Genomic DNA, 12,155 nt, shown 5'->3' on the forward strand with positions numbered 1-12,155 from the left:
ATAGAAGAGACAAAAAGCAGTGGTGAAACTGAAGTGGATTGTAGTGAAAGTCCCCCTCCTTCACATGCCCAAACTTCAGCGGCTTAGGAGCTCTCTGGGAAACTTTGACCATTGAAAAGACCATCTGGTCAAGTTCACTGCAGGCTAATTAGCGATGAGACATTCAAAGCTTCTTTTCACCTCTGTAGATAGCAGACTTGAGTAAAAAGAGAAAGTTACTTGCAGTTATGGCAAAATGGAGTAAATTAGAGAAGAGGTGCGCAAATGACTACAGGATTCATGTTATTCTGCAACAATACGCATGTAGATTTATATGTTTGTTGTGTTGCATTAAGGTTGAAATGCCAAACAATGTACAATATTACAGTCAATTCAACTGCTATCGGTTACAATACAGTGTCTAAGGCTGAATTTACACTGCAGGTCTTGATGCCCAAATCTGATTTTCTGACTATATCCGATTTTTTGGCCGACCCACTTAAATGAATCTTTTAAAAGTGACCCATATCCGATTTTTGCATTTACACTATACACTGCTGTAAGTACCAAATGCAGATGTTCTGACCCGGTAAAGGAAGTAAAACAGCACGAAATACAATGGATGCAGATGCAAATAAAATTATAAAGTGTTTTGCATTGGTCTCGTACGACGGAGAAAAAAGAGGAGAGCCCTTGTTGCAGCCTGGGCGAATTTCATGCCTATAATAAGTCATGTGATCACAGTTGGTGGTGTCCACCTGAGTTGACGTCACTTTTTTAATGACGTACAACTCGCATTTACTGGGGAATATCCGATTTGTCTGCTTACATGGCACACGCAAATGCATGTATCTGATTCATATCCGATTTATTACCAGATATGAATGAGGCCTGAATCCGATCTGAGAACATCAGAATCCATGCGTTTTTTTCCTGCTTACACGTTCACGGGTCATATCCGATCTGTGCCACATGAGAGGACAAAATCGGAATTGGGTCACTTGAACCATGCAGTGTAAATGGGGCCTAAATTAGCCATCACCTCTCAAAAAGTTAAATCATGCTTTAACTTGTCAGATATGTAGGAAAATGTGACACAGATACTCAAGTTACACAGCATGCTTTGTGGCTGGGGCATATTTGAGCTGAATACCAACTAGGATTGTAAAAGCATATTCAGAATGTAATGCAATTCATTTGATTGTTTCTATGTGTTTTTAAATGTGTCCCGAAACTGATAATAGTAAAAGCTCAAATACACTACAAAACTTTTAAAAATATAAACAGCTTTTGAAACACTAGGCTTAATAGACTTCACATATCTGTAGTATCATACACTAAAAATGGAGAATTCAGTGATTCTGAATACAACAAACTCGCAAAGAAACATTCACCTCATTGCTAGGAGATGCATGAAGTGATAAGGTTGGGAGCAGGCTTCACTATGTTTTTTTTAGATTTTCAGAGTGCTGGCCTTATATAACACATATGAAACAAAGTAAAGAGGCCGCACTATGCATATAAAACGTTTATTTTGCACAAACGCGTTTCGGCGTGTGCCTTCTTCAGTGTGCAATCAGGAAAGCTTGTAACCAATCTTAAATACCCACACCCATTGTCATTGACACACCCATCGTCGTCAACATCATCAAAAGTGATACCAGGACCAATGGTGTCGCTATATACTGCAATATAATACACATAATACATCAAGAATTTTAACACATTCCATACACATGTAGCATTAACCTGCATTTATAGGAAACAGCTTAGTGACAGATCTTCATTCATCCCGTGCGGGATGCAAGTATTCAAATTAAAAATATGCCAAGCCTCTCGCTGCAAGAGGAGGTTCTCACGGTCTCCACCTCTTGGAGGCCGATTGACCAGCTCCAAGCCCATAAATTTGAGCATGTTGGCATTATGTCCCACAGAATTAAAGTGTCTTGCAACTGATGATTTATCGTCATTCTTTCTGATGGCACATTTGTGTTCGAAAATTCGGGTTTTCAATTGTCGCTTTGTTTTGCCCACATAAAGTAAACCACAAGGACACGTTAGTAGATACACAATAAAAGTTGATAGACATGTGATTCTGCCCTTTATTTTATACACCCTGCCTGTTTTTGGATGTGTGAAGGAATTTTCTGTGATCATAGAATTACAAGCAGCACAATTCAAACATTTGAAATTCCCGTATGGTATTCTAAAGGGAAAAGGCGAGTGAGTTGGCGCAGAAAGGTGCGAGCGCACTAGCTGATCTCTGAGGTTGGGTGCACGTTTAAAGCAACTGCGCGGCGGATCTTGGAACGTGTCGCCCAAGTTCGGGTCACTACTTAGAATGTGCCAATGGCGATGTACAATATTCTTTAAGTTATTTGAAATCTGACCATACGTGGATACACAAGTCACTGCAGTGTTAGCGTTATTCTTATCAGTCCGTTTGGTCAACAGATCAGTACGTTGGATGCTGCGTGCGCGTTCCAAACAGTCACGTACTAAATTATGTGTGTATCCCCTGTCAATAAATCTTTGACATAATTAATTTGCTTGTCGCTCAAACACCTCATCATCATCACAAATACGGCGTACTCTTAATAGTTGACTGTAAGGCAAACTGCGTTTGAGAGCAGGTGGATGGAAACTCTGGAAATGTAGGAAGGAGTTACGATCCGTTTCCTTACGATAAATTTCAGTGTGTAACACATTCTCTACTTTCCTTACCAAAACATCCAAAAAGGCCAAGAGCGTATCGTCATGGGTCAATGTTAATTTGATTGCTGGCAATCTCGTATTAACAAAACCATGAAAGGCAGACAATTCCTCTTTTGAACCCGACCACACAAAAAAAAATATCATCTATGTATCTGTACCACACTTTTAATTGTTGTTTAAAAGGATTATTGTTATGGATAAAATCCTGTTCGAATTTGCCCATAAATAAGTTTGCATAATTGGGAGCCATGGGAGAACCCATGGCAGTACCCTGGGTTTGTAAGAAAAACTTATTTTGAAACATGAAATAATTTTTCGTTAAAACTTCATTAGCTAATAATAAAATAAACTCTGAATGTGGTACTTTATTTATCTGTAGATAATATTCCAAGGCTGCTAAGCCTGCATCGTGAGGGATATTAGTGTACAAGCTGGTCACATCCATGGAACATAACACATCGGTTGGATTCAACTCTCCAATACCTGACAATTTAACCAAAAAGTCAGTGGTATCTTTTAGAAACGAGGGCAGGTTATGCACTAAATTTTTAATATGGTGATCAACAAATTTAGACAGCGGCTCAGTCACGGATTGATTTCCAGAAACAATTGGGCGACCAGGCGGACAAGCTTTCCTGATTGCACACTGAAGAAGGCACACGCCGAAACGCGTTTGTGCAAAATAAACGTTTTATATGCATAGTGCGGCCTCTTTACTTTGTTTCATATGTGTTATATAAGGCCAGCACTCTGAAAATCTAAAAAAAACATAGTGAAGCCTGCTTTACTTTTTACTTTTTCCTTTTTCCCACACTGACGATGGAAACGCCAGCTGATAATTGGGAAATGCAATACAATCAGCTGGAGGATTTACGTAAGAAAGAAACAAGAGCACTGATGCACGGAAGTGTACTCTCCCAGTACTGGAGAAATAAGCGCATACCCAGAGGATTACGGATAATGAAGGAACCTACATTGGGTCGGGATGATCCAGAGTTCTGTAAGAAATGGTGCGATATCCTCAATAAGTGCTCTCTTGATCTGATGCTGTTAATTGTTGACAATCAAAACAAGAAACTCGTTACAATCAACCAGGAGATTGCAGACCTAGAGGCACAACTCAAGACAAAATTCTCCTCATCGCAACTGAAAGAACTCATACAGAAGTGTGACGCGCAGATAAGTACCTATAAGACGGAGACGCAACATAAAAAAATGGAGAAATATCGTAGAGACACTATGGATTATCGCAACAACAATGTCTACCCCTGGCTTCGGGATAACCATGGCCTTGGAGGTGGTAGGCCGAAACCAAGGCAAAGGCAACGTAATACCGTGAGTAGCGCCTCATCTGGAGACTGGAGCACTGACACCGACTCATCCACAAGCAGGCGTTTTTTACGCTCCAACACCAGGGCTTTCCAAGGACCTCCCCGCACGTTTCAGGGCGGCACTACATGACGCGGAGGGGGAATAAGAAGCGCAAGAGGACAGAGTTAAAGGACAACGTCATTAACATCTCATCCAAACAGCTAAGTCAAGGTCAACTTTCTGTTTTATCCAAAGGTCTTTCATTCGTTCCTGTAAAGGGAAATGATCCTTTTGTGACTAAAATTGAATTGTTTAAGTTTTTTAGATCTATTCGTCTTAAGGCATTCTATTCAAAAGGAAATGTAAGACAATATAACCAACATGTGACTATCACATCTGAGGAACCCTCTCCCGTCTCTAAAAAGACGCTGTTTAAACCTAAGAGCACTTTTCTTCCTCCCATGAACAATTCTTCAGTAGAAACGTTTTGCCGGTTGGTAGAACAGGATGTTTTTTCCTGTCTTAAGCCCGGCAATTATTCGATCAGACAAAATCTTCTGACCTCGGAGAAAGAGGCATTACATGCATTAATGACTGATGATGACATCGTGATTAAATCTGCAGACAAGGGGGGTTCTATTGTCATCCAGGACAAGACTGCGTATGTACAAGAAATTGAAAGACAGCTTGGTGATGTTAACTTTTATGCTCGTCTACACGGAGACCCCATTATGAGGTTTAGTGAAGAGATAAAATCTATAATGAAAAGAGCTCTATCTGATGGAATCATTGATGAAAAAGAATACAAATATTTGTTACAGTCTAACCCCTTAAGACCAGTGTTTTATACCTTACCAAAAATTCACAAAAGGTTGGATAGTCCGCCTGGTCGCCCAATTGTTTCTGGAAATCAATCCGTGACTGAGCCGCTGTCTAAATTTGTTGATCACCATATTAAAAATTTAGTGCATAACCTGCCCTCGTTTCTAAAAGATACCACTGACTTTTTGGTTAAATTGTCAGGTATTGGAGAGTTGAATCCAACCGATGTGTTATGTTCCATGGATGTGACCAGCTTGTACACTAATATCCCTCACGATGCAGGCTTAGCAGTCTTGGAATATTATCTACAGATAAATAAAGTACCACATTCAGAGTTTATTTTATTATTAGCTAATGAAGTTTTAACGAAAAATTATTTCATGTTTCAAAATAAGTTTTTCTTACAAACCCAGGGTACTGCCATGGGTTCTCCCATGGCTCCCAATCATGCAAACTTATTTATGGGCAAATTCGAACAGGATTTTATCCATAACAATAATCCTTTTAAACAACAATTAAAAGTGTGGTACAGATACATAGATGATATTTTTTTTTGTGTGGTCGGGTTCAAAAGAGGAATTGTCTGCCTTTCATGGTTTTGTTAATACAAGATTGCCAGCAATCAAATTAACATTGACCCATGACGATACGCTCTTGCCCTTTTTGGATGTTGTGGTAAGGAAAGTAGAGAATGTGTTACACACTGAAATTTATCGTAAGGAAACGGATCGTAACTCCTTCCTACATTTCCAGAGTTTCCATCCACCTGCTCTCAAACGCAGTTTGCCTTACAGTCAACTATTAAGAGTACGCCGTATTTGTGATGATGATGAGGTGTTTGAGCGACAAGCAAATGAATTATGTCAATGATTTATTGACAGGGGATACACACATAATTTAGTACGTGACTGTTTGGAACGCGCACGCAGCATCCAACGTACTGATCTGTTGACCAAACGGACTGATAAGAATAACGCTAACACTGCAGTGACTTGTGTATCCACGTATGGTCAGATTTCAAATAACTTAAAGAATATTGTACATCGCCATTGGCACATTCTAAGTAGTGACCCGAACTTGGGCGACACGTTCCAAGATCCGCCGCGCAGCTGCTTTAAACGTGCACCCAACCTCAGAGATCAGCTAGTGCGCTCGCACCTTTCTGCGCCAACTCACTCGCCTTTTCCCTTTAGAATACCATACGGGAATTTCAAATGTTTGAATTGTGCTGCTTGTAATTCTATGATCACAGAAAATTCCTTCACACATCCAAAAACAGGCAGGGTGTATAAAATAAAGGGCAGAATCACATGTCTATCAACTTTTATTGTGTATCTACTAACGTGTCCTTGTGGTTTACTTTATGTGGGCAAAACAAAGCGACAATTGAAAACCCGAATTTTCGAACACAAATGTGCCATCAGAAAGAATGACGATAAATCATCAGTTGCAAGACACTTTAATTCTGTGGGACATAATGCCAACATGCTCAAATTTATGGGCTTGGAGCTGGTCAATCGGCCTCCAAGAGGTGGAGACCGTGAGAACCTCCTCTTGCAGCGAGAGGCTTGGCATATTTTTAATTTGAATACTTGCATCCCGCACGGGATGAATGAAGATCTGTCACTAAGCTGTTTCCTATAAATGCAGGTTAATGCTACATGTGTATGGAATGTGTTAAAATTCTTTATGTATTATGTGTATTATATTGCAGTATATAGCGACACCATTGGTCCTGGTATCACTTTTGATGATGATGACGACGATGGGTGTGTCAATGACAATGGGTGTGGGTATTTAAGATTGGTTACAAGCTTTCCTGATTGCACACTGAAGAAGGCACACGCCGAAACGCGTTTGTGCAAAATAAACGTTTTATATGCATAGTGCGGCCTCTTTACTTTGTTTCATAGGAGATGCATGACAAATGAAAACCTGTGATATAAAATATCAAAATATCAAATATGTTTGATATCATCTGAATGGATGGAATCATAGTCTGAATAAAAAAAAAATAATAATAATAATAAAATCCCCTTTTCTGTGAAGTTTGTCACTGGATTCCCAAAATCATCAGACTGGCTCTGACTTTCTTCAGCTTGTGTCAATACTAGCCGGGATTCCATCCAAAGTTGCAAATTTAACTTATGCGCAAAATTGGAATATCATGCAAAACATATGTGAACAAGTAACGTTTCCATCCAACGAGTCAAAGAGAATACTTCCTGATAAACTGGCACTATATACTTCACTAAGAAAAGTCGGATAATCTATTGAATATAATAATTTTCCTATATAATAAAAAATTATTTGCACCTCTGAATGAGTAGATGAAACACAATAAATTTGTTTTTTGTTTTCGGAGGTGGATGCTACTGTTTGGGAACACAGTTGTTTAACAGTTCTGGGAGGCAATTATATAAAAATACTTTGACAGACTTTGCTCAGGCATTTCCGAATGACCATATAACAACATTTCAGATGCTGTGGAACAAGATCGGTCTGCTGGTTAGTCAGGATTTGCCGCCCCATAGCACAAAGTCATATTACTTTTTTTTATATGCTTGGAGGAATTTATTTTCACAAAATGCATTTCCATCTCCCATTATTTGCATTAACCCTTTTTTTGCACAAGTCAAAAAACACCTCAAGCGGGTGTCAAAACTTTTTTGCGAATTTCAGTGTTTGCATCACTCAATTCTGATGCGATACTTCAAAATGCTCATAAAAGCAGGGTAACAGAAACCCAGCTACTTACTCCAGACTTTTAATCAGGGGAATAATCTGGGCAAAAGTAGCAAAATTGAAGGCTATTCCACCTTTAAGATGCTAAAAAATGTTGAATATAACAAAAAGTGGTTTCATTTTGTACGAACAGTCTAAATCACAAGACTCAGTATCTACAACACAGGAAACTGTTTAATGAGGTTGATGAACTAAACAAATTAGGGCGTTATCAAATCATAAAGTGTACTAAGCCGATGTTACAGTATGTACAGTACATGTGGTTAGAATTTGAAAATCTAATATTGCACACAGAGGAAAACGATATGCAATATCCTAGATGTGTTTAGCTGAAACAATACATTTGGGCACTGAGCTGTCAGTATATTTCTAGACAACAGGACAAAAGTGGTACAATACTAAGAGTATTTATTTTTACAAAATGCAAGCTGTCAAGACAGTCCGTAGTGATCTGATGTTGACTGTTTGATTAAAAGTAGTAAAGTTGACAAAATCAAAAGCGCTTTATGATGTTGGGGGGACAAAATGGGTAAATGGGAACTTATGTACTGGAAACAATTGTCAATGAAGATTTAACAGAGTTATTGAGAAGAGGAAGGAGAGTTTCGAGCATGATCAAAGAGGCTGTCTCATGTGACAGCGCCTCTTCTCATCATCGTTCTGAAACCCATATGTGGCTGAATGACCCCATTCCAGATTTGCCATCAACATGCGCCAAGCACGAAATCTGTCCTTGCATTAAAGAAAGTGGTCAGTTTCTGTCCATTTTTCTACTCCTCTTTTTCCAGGCCATTACAACACTAAGCTGAGCTTAAAAGTCAGCTGACGTGATCAAAGATACCAAATCATATTCCAGCTAACGAGACCCGAGTGTTCCCAATGCATGGGAGAGACCTCCCAGAGGACGGGGACCTGCGCCATCCACTCCGACATGGGAAAGGACAGACTTTTGTGGCCCGACCCCTATTACCCATTCCCATAATTCCTTTTTCCATTGTCGTTGCCCACTCTTCCTTCTTTTGCCTTTATTGTAAGCATACAGCTAAGGAAGCCTCTTGCATTCATCAGACTTGGATAGAGGGATCTTTTCTTATGTCCCCCTTCCATAATGTACATTTGGAGGGTTCGTGTTGAGCCTGCTTTTCAAGACATCATTGTCCACTCAACGGCAGCGAAGTCTAGAAAGGAACAAGAACAACAGGGGTCCCTCTTATTTGGCTATGCACTTATCTAGGTCTGGATGGGCTCTTTGTTTCCCATGGCCCCTGAATTGCCTCTTCCACCTGACCGACAGAAAAACATCAGGCTGGAGTGGTGCCTATTGAAAGTTCTGCTCGAGAGTCTCCACCTGGGCTGGAGGGAGGGAGAGAGTAGCCAACATCAACATGCCCTCAAATGGGTCCAAGCCCCAGGGCAGAGCAGCTGTGTTGGATGCGGGGGCTTGAAAATGGGGGATTAGAAGGGGAATGTGTTGGGCTTATCCACTATTATGTGTCGGCCCTTAGGTCTTTAGTGACCTCAAAGAGTATAAGGGCATTTTGCCGCCCAGAGAAAACAGAACACTGTCCGAGCAATATCTAATACGGTGGCAAATTTTCCTTTTTCCTGTATTTGCGCTAGTAATGCTAGACCTTGCTGTGACCTGTTGTATCCATGACAACCCAATATCTTTATTTGACAGATCTGGAAAGACCCACAAGAAATTGCTAATTGCTAATAATTGGGGAAGTCGTGGCCTAGTGGTTAGAGAGTTTGACTCCTAACCATAGGGTTGTGGGTTCGAGTCTCGGGTTGGCAATACCACGACTTAGGTGCCCTTGAGCAAGGCACTGAACCCCCAACTGCTCCCCAGGTGCCGCATTATAAATAGCTGCCCACTGTTTCGGGTGTGTGTTCACTGCTGTGTGTGTGCACTTTGGATGGGTTAAATGCAGAGCACAAATTCTGAGTATGGGTCACCATACTTGGCTGACTGACACTTCACACTAATTCGGTAATTTTAATGGTTCCGTTTGCTCTTGCCCCACGACTGACAAAAGTTTTCTGGCTTTGCATGTTTTCACTCTTATGTGATAGGAGGTGCTATTACACATATTTAGAAAGAGTACCAAATGTCTGGATCAAAACCCAGTGAAGAAGAAGCAGAAAAAATCAAATAAAAAATGTAATCAGATGCATATGTAAAAGAACGCCATCATGAAACATTGAACAGCATATACTGTAAATCAAATCTGCCATTACTGAGTGAAATGCCAACCCATGAAGCTGTGTAGGACTGTGAAGCTTTGGGGTGTTGATGGAGGCGATCTACTCCATTTATGTTTTGACCAGCATTCTGGATCCGATCCAGACGTTGACTTTGACAAAATTGCTATTTTCTCAGCTTTTTGTTCAAAATATTATTTTTTCATGAAACTCAACCACATTCAAGCATTGAATTTTTTTTTTAATCCTAGAATAAGACAGGTTTTTGTTTAAAAGCAGAGGCTCTGTTCTTTCTTTTGACATACTGCATATTCAGATATTCATACCACAGAATATTTTGGGGGCCATCAAAAATATTGTGAAGATAAAAAATGCTGGAGATGGCTGGCAAAGTGTTAAACTATATACTCATAAACTATAGACTCAACCTTTTTGCTTTACCTAAATCACCATTTTGCTAATTAATTTCCATCCAATTTCCAAATGCAATCTCAATGATACCATGAAGTTCTCTTCACCGTTCTCTTGTATCTCTGCACCTCCTATCATGTGAAGACAAGCCATTCCCTCCTCCAGCAAGTAAGGATGAGCAATTTGGTTCCCCCAAGCACAATCGCACTGACTTGGGGCCTGTCCCAGCCCGGCACCAGAATGATCCAAGTCTTAGCGGAAATAAGAAAACAGTTCATTGCAGTAACCACTGAAGTCATCATTCAGCCATCCATCAAAATATACCAACAACGCCACCCTCTCTCCCTGTTTACACAAGATTTGGTTAATTTTTTAAGTAACTTGGTTAAAGAGATGAGACGATATTTTTTGTGTATTTATGATTCTAGTGAATGAGAGCTGTCAGGGTAATGATTTAACAAAATGGCCTTAAAATGTCCCAGTCATACAGTATTTTTATGTCAAAAAAGATCAAGAAAAACTACAGATTATGAGGGGGAAAAACATATAGTTTGATATACATGGACACCACTGATATTCATTTACTCAGATGTTTTTATTTTCATAACTTGCATAAATGTTTTTCATTGCATTAGAGATTAGCTACTCGCTCTGGTAAATAAACTGCAGGACATGGCAAAGATCTAAAAAGTTAACTTTTAATATAATTTTCATTGATTCAAATAACTCATTAAAGCTTGCCAATGTGTTAAAATCCACTCCATTAAATGATTAACATTTGATTAACGAATGATTGACAAAGTCTGTAACTTTTGTCCTGTTGCTCTAGCCTCATGGAAATATATATACTCAACTTCACTCCACTCAGGACCATTCCACCTATCAACCACCAGATGTCACTTGGACACTAGCACCTCTCATACTGTTGCACCACAGCTGAACTACATTCCCCATGAGTCACTGCATCACAATCACCCTGCCACACCTGCACCTCATTCATCAGCCAATTTCCTTGCCACACCTGCACCTCATTTACACACACATAAAAGCAGCACACTCACTCTCACTCACTGCGAAGTCTTGTTTAGCCTGTCTAACATTTCCGAGTGTTTCTCCCTGTGTTTGTCATTCCCGTGTTTGATCTTTGGACTGATTACTCCGACTCTGATTCTCTGCTGCCTGCCCCAATCTTAGCTTGTTTCTGGTTTCGATTCTGGTTATCCCTGACACACCTGATGCCATTCCTGATTTCTGCCTGTTTGACCATTCTTTAATAAAGCGCTGCATTTGGATCCGAACATCTCTGGCTCATCATTACAGTCAGCTCCTGTTAGACTGCTGTTTTTCGGCCAACTTTTCAAGCTGTAAAGTTAAAATTAATTTTGTCAGGACCAGTCCTGCTGCGTCCGGCTAAATCCTGCCCTGGGAGAGACGTGCTGAGTCTGTCTCTGTGGAAACCACTAATGGATACTTTCAACCTCCTCACTTTCATCTAATGTTTTTTTCTGTGAATAGAGAGAAAACAAGAAAAACTGTGCCTATTTAGCCTCAACTGACACTTCTCTGAAAGGGCACATCATTGACTTCTCGGAACTGGCGGTTTCTTTCCCTTTTGCTCATTTCTTTACAGGAAGAATCAATTCTCTGCAGATGACCTTATCATGGGACCTGGTTTTGACATTAAGCGCAGTGCCCTAAATCCCACCTTACTGTAAAAATGTAAGATGCCGACACTGAACTAATCACCTTTTTTTATTGATTAAAATCTGTGATATCACTGACTCTGACATCATTGGCTGCTGATTCAAATGTTTATTTGCATGTGCTCTTTACGTCTGAATCAAATTTTGCTTATTGTATATATGCAAATCGGAAACTGCAAAAAAAATTTTTAATAAATATATGTTCTTATCATAATGTTCCTTGTTGTTAATTGTTCAAAGCAAAAAGTGTTTTATATAGACTTT

This window comes from Carassius carassius, chromosome 38 (assembly GCF_963082965.1).
Source record: "Carassius carassius chromosome 38, fCarCar2.1, whole genome shotgun sequence".
Lineage (NCBI taxonomy): Eukaryota > Metazoa > Chordata > Actinopteri > Cypriniformes > Cyprinidae > Carassius > Carassius carassius.